General features: G+C 38.9%; 1 long non-coding RNA gene across 1 annotated transcript; it reads left to right on the top strand.

Moving 5' to 3' along the window:
* Nucleotides 1-203: 203 nt before the first annotated feature.
* LOC141910928 (uncharacterized) lies at nucleotides 204-3,289 on the top strand. Its single transcript, XR_012619937.1, has 4 exons — nucleotides 204-247; nucleotides 373-477; nucleotides 571-863; nucleotides 2,678-3,289. It is a non-coding gene; the product is annotated as an uncharacterized LOC141910928 (long non-coding RNA).
* Nucleotides 3,290-5,902: the final 2,613 nt, after the last annotated feature.

Here is a 5,902-nt window from a genome sequence, read left to right as displayed (position 1 = left end):
GTACAGAGGGTGTGGTACGTATTATCATAGAACCACGCGTTTGTAGTTCAGTGGTATTTTGTAGCCAGTGGTGCTCGTGTCCCATTATGACAAACTCAGCTCATATTGTGTCATGTTATTGTCCTCGGTCTTTGAAATCATGTAATACGTGTTCGATTTGAATTGAACCAGTTTTGAGGATTAATTCTTGACGCACGTTGAATTCACTATACACGCACATATATGTCCAGTCCTTACGTGAGGTTAGGTGAGTTGAATCTTAAACGGGATTTTGTAAATCTATAAGCTATAAGGGCTCGGGCTTCTTTACTTGAATATTGATTCATCAGTCAGAATTGAAACTGTAAAATATGAAATTGTTTTCTTTTTCAGATCAGCCATTCCTCATTGAGGACCTCATTGCTTCCAATACCGCGGGGCTGACTAAAACAACGCTGTTTTCAAAATAATCTATGATTCTCCAGAATTGAATTGGTGGTGAGTAGATTTGTAGGTTTTTTAATACTGGATATAACGGATTGTATGGAGTCAAATTAAAAAACATAACGGTGATCATTACGTTTTTTTCAGAGGAGCTCTACTTCCTCTGTCAATGCGTGCTGGACTTAATCAACTAATACACAGTGGACTTCAGGCCTTCCTCGCTTACTCGGGACCTGTTTGCTGTCAATACCTGCTGCGGACTAAATCAACAAATGCATAATTGGAATTCAGACATTCCTCGATTACTCCAGACCCGATTGCTGTCTGCGTGCTGGACTTTACCAACCTGGACCAACAGACCAGTAGAATGTTGTAGCCTGCTTGGATGTCATATCTTCTAAGAAACAAACAGATAACTGATCGAAGTAATCCATGAATTGGTGAGTAGAATTTCTAATAGTTTTTCGTATAGGAAACTTAGGTTAGGTCGAGTTTAAGCCTATCTATCAAACAGATTGGTCCTCGTTACAGCAATTTCAGATACATTAGACTCCTAAAATTCCTCTTAACTCGAATTAATTTCTGACCAGTGATTAATGTTTGAGGTGTTAGAAAAACCTGATTGATATTCTTGATATTCTTTTGTTGTAATGGTTCTAAATTATGTGTATTAAAGTTTGAAATGATAATTCCACTTGCCGGTTTTGACAAATTTGAGTTAAGAGGAGTCCTATGTGAAACAATTTATCAGATAAAGCAATCTTGAAATTTATTCCATAAAACTGGATAATGAAATATTACTTGTAAAACCGACTTGTAACCGGTTCAATCGTCCGAGACATTTATACAGCACCTGAGAGTAGTCGAGCTATAGGCTTGGGAAGGTGGTCGCATTTATCAAACATATATCGCAATTTTGTTCTAAATCATTGATTCAAATTAGTTTTGATCGTCTGCTTGCCTGGAGTTAAGAATGGAATCTCTGATCAGTCAAGGACGATTAATCCGGTTATAACGAGTAGATTTAATAGTCATATGAATTTCGGGTTTGACTATTTCACGGAATGGCTTCGTATTGTAATAATGCGTATAAATATGTAAGTTTCCGGGTCTGGGGATCGCGGTTACTACGAAGAGTGGTTCTGAAAAATGCAACAGATGTCGCCTTCGCTTAATTTACACTTGTCGTATAGTTTTCTCAGGAGACCGAGGAGGTTAGCTCGTTGGGCACAGGACGGCGCTCCGGCCCACCGGCGAATTCATGACAGAAATAGACTTTTTTACTAAAATGGTTATTTCAATTTCCGACCAACAGATGATCCCCTCGTTTACCATACCTAACACCTTGCCACTACACACTCAACCTCGCTTAAGTCATTATCAGATAAGTCATCACACTACATCAGTATTTGTATTTCCAATTCTCTGGAGTAATTTGTAATACGTTCTTTCGGTAAGTCATCATCTTAACGATTCTCCCAACTAAAGAGGACTTAAGCGATGTTGACTTTACTTTCTCCGAGCCGAATGAATGAAGACATAGCTATTTTGTGATGGCCCTTTCTGGTCTCCAGCGACGAATCGGCTTCTGCAAGTAAATAAAGCTAGTGAGAGTATTCTTAGAAAAAATGATGGCAGATTTTGAATAAAATTACCGTGGTAAACCATTGTGGAAACCACTTGGCTTGGTCCTAAGTTGTTACAGCCTGCGAGCTCTGTGACTGCACCCTCACTTATTGATGTTAACTCGGCATTCTTTATTTCATTGTTATCTTTAAGTGACAAATAAATCATATCATGTTATTATGTTCTGTTTTAAGTTCGTAATTTTGGTTGAATCTGCGACAAGTGTAAATTACTTATTCTCTTATTGTTCTTGCTCAGTCACACGTATAAAAACAGTAAAATACATTGAAGTGAAGCTGAAAATGACCTGATGCAATTGATACGAAGTTTTTTCGAGTTGTTCCTTGAGTGAACACGAAATAGTCGGAGTCTCCCTCCACCGGCGCGAACACGTCTCCCTCCATCGCCTTCCACTATCTAGGCCGTTTCGTGATGCAGTTCCACACATTTGGGGACGGCGTTCTGCTTAGGGTTTGGTTTAGAGATTAAGACACTGTTAAAACGAATTTGAGTTAGAAATACACGTTGAAAAGGTATCACTGACGTGTCTAAAGCCTAACAACCACAACCACCTTTTCATAAATATGCCCTGCATATTTTTAAAATGTTGATGCTATTTGTTTTGTAGGGTGTCGTAGTATAAGTGAATAACGCTGTGAGGAGGTGGAATACCTGAAGATATGCGAGGTGTAAATACTGAAATTCATTGCGTGTGTGTTCAATGAAAATAAAGTGTTTGAAATAAAGGATTCGATTTCTGCAATTTAGGTCGGGTTTAAGAACTTTTCATAGAAATACCGAAATAACGGGTTTCGTCAACACACCAAACACTCGAAGTTCAAGAGAATTCGAAATGGTTATAGATAAATGCATTATTTCGAAAGTTTCTATCTTGGTTTTGACTATTTCAAATCGCTAAACACTTCACTTACCTAGAGGAACGCGACATTGTCAAATGTATCATTATCGGAACCTTGAACCAGCAGCGGAGAGAAGTCCTTATACAGCACCAGCGGATGAGCAAAGCGTCGTTACAGCATCCAAACTCTACCGGGTGGTTCTTAGAAAACGCAACATATGTCATTTTTCGGATATATTCATAACCGAAGATAATAAACTGATTATAAAACTTTTTATTCAACTAAGCCAGGTATTCACTCAAAGATCAGCTTTACTATTTCGATGTATTGTATTTGGTTTATTGGTTTTATACGTGTGACTGAGCAAGAATTATTAAAATAAAGGAGACTCGTAATTCACACTTGTTGCAGATTTAAATAAAATGACAAATTTGAAACCTTGAAACCTTGATTCCTACATGACTTTTATTCAAAATTGTACAAAGTTTATTCGAATGTAAAAACGGTTTCTGGGACAAAATCATTTCTGATGAGGCTCTGCTCGCTAAACTTGATGACATCTCCATTCATCAGCCAGATACCAGTTATTAAGGCAGATTATTTCAACTTTTAAATCAATCTCTACAGTAATTCAGTTAATAGGGAAATTAGTGGCACGAGCTTGAGGATTTGTGAGTGAAGTTGACGTCTGACAGGACGCAAAGCGCAATAACCATCTCGGTGAAAGTCAGTTTCTAACCTCCATCAGTCTGTGGGCCGGAGCGCCGTCCTGTGCCCACCGAGCTAACCTCCTGAGTCTCCTGAGAAAACTCTACGACAAGTGTAAATTAGCGAAGGCGACATCTGTTGCATTGTTTAGAACCACAATCTCCGGAACCGGTGATTTACACATTTGTAACATTATTACAATAAGAAGCCATTCCGTGAAATAGTCAAACCCACACTTCATTCAAATATATATATATATATATATATATATATATTGGCAACCTTTCACAAACCTTTACTCGACTCCTCGGTGCCCGTTATAGTCTAGCCCACCTTCCTATACTGCCGAATTGCCCGTATCAACTCTGGACCAGGTCAAATGTGTTTAGAATTGGTTTTATATTTTGCACTTAAAGCCAATTTAAAAGTTTGAACGGACACTTCAGTTTCAGTAAATCCCTGCAAAAGTTTTGTGTTATTGAGCGTCAGGTGACAAATCCACAATTTTAGTTATTTCTCAATATTTTCATATTTGTCTCGCGTCTAAATACAGAATCTAGAACGGTTTTAGTGTCAGACGATTAAAGCGGGTTACAACATATACGATATGGATTGTATGACCCAATATGCAATGAAGCAAATGTTTTCGATTGTTTATATCTGATAAATCGTTAGATTACTCGTAACTCGAATCTCTTCAAGTCGAATAAGCATTGAAACTCCGAAAACAAATATTGGAATACTTACATTCGATGCTGGCAATCAGATTTCCGTTGTTTAATTGGAATTCAAACACAAATCACTGAGATCACAATCGATTCGAGTTAAGATTGAGTCCACTGTATTTCAGTTTGCTATAACGAGGGTCCGTCATTTCTTCGACTAAGCTTAAACCTAACCTAACCTTAATTTCCTAAACAGAAATAATTCAAAATTTCTAGTGGATTTTACCGGATTTGCCAGACGCAATAGAAAAGAAATTCTGCAGTTTGCTGATGTAATTAAGCCACTTTTCGTCAACCAAATGTATCTCGACAAAATACAGCATCATGAAATCAGTTGCATGAATCAAATTTGAAATCGATGGTAACATTTACATGTAACATGGTTACACGTAGTTACATGTTAGAATGTTTTCCAATCACAATCGGGCGGACCGGATGGCTTAGTCGGTCGGCGACTAGCGTGTCACCGCTGTGGCCCGGGTTCGAGTCTCGGAGGAGGCGGGTCAGGATGTGGCAAATGATCTCCGGTAAGCGGGCGAGTCGAGAGTACTGTCCTCCCTGGAATGAGGTTGCTAATGCGTGAGTCCTACAAAATAACTGGTGTGGGGTAAATTATGTTTAATTCAGTCGTTTCTGGCTGAATTATTTATTTATCCCACAATACCGGTCCAGGCTGCGGAGTAATTCCCCCAGGGACCTTCGACTTTTTTACAATATTAGTTTGTTATTTTAAGTTTAGTGGTGAGGGTTTGGGAAATTTTTTTATATTTATTCAATTCCTCGAACTGAAGAAATCCAAGCGACTATTCGGTACAAGCAGCGCACGCGGTGATCAATCACAGTTCTTTCTCAACTGATGATAAAACTTTGATAATTTTTTTAACTTCACCAGATTTCGGTTAAAGAAGATGTGTACGCGGCGATGTCTGGTGAACTTGTGTATAAATTCGGATTCAAAACGACTCTATCCAATAGAGAATCACTCACTGGAGACCTGCCATACGCTCTACTACACAATAGTGCCGCGTCACTGCACAAACCCTTAAGCAAACTTCGATATCCTAAAGCAAAACTCGAAAATAGTAAAATTGAGCCGGTATTATAGTTCAAAACCAGACGTAAATAGAAGGGAAATCTACACTAAAGTTTGTTGGATAGTTTAGATAAAATTTCAGCTTACAATTTTAGGCAAAAATCGTAGCATTCGATATTTCTATCTTAAACAATATGTGCCTCTATGAATAGTCGAATTAAACTCGATGACCTGTATAGGCCCCATTGAAAATGTTTGGCACGAATTGAATAGTTCTTTCGGATTAGCGTCACGGACTCGGGTCTGTCACAGGAATGCGCGATCGAGCTTTCTGATTGACCCATTCCGGTCGCATCGATGATGCACCGTCGTTGATTGGTTGACGTAGGTATTAGAAGCGCGTTTCGAGCCGCCCGGTGCCAGTCCGAGAACCGATGTCCAGTGATGAAGGTCGACCTATAAGAGCTCTGCAACAAGGCGTGAAGAACGTGTGGCTTTAAGCAAACAACCTACTGATAAGCGGCTGA

This window comes from Tubulanus polymorphus, chromosome 9 (assembly GCF_964204645.1).
Source record: "Tubulanus polymorphus chromosome 9, tnTubPoly1.2, whole genome shotgun sequence".
Lineage (NCBI taxonomy): Eukaryota > Metazoa > Nemertea > Palaeonemertea > Tubulaniformes > Tubulanidae > Tubulanus > Tubulanus polymorphus.
This window is presented reverse-complemented; position numbering and strand designations above follow the sequence as displayed.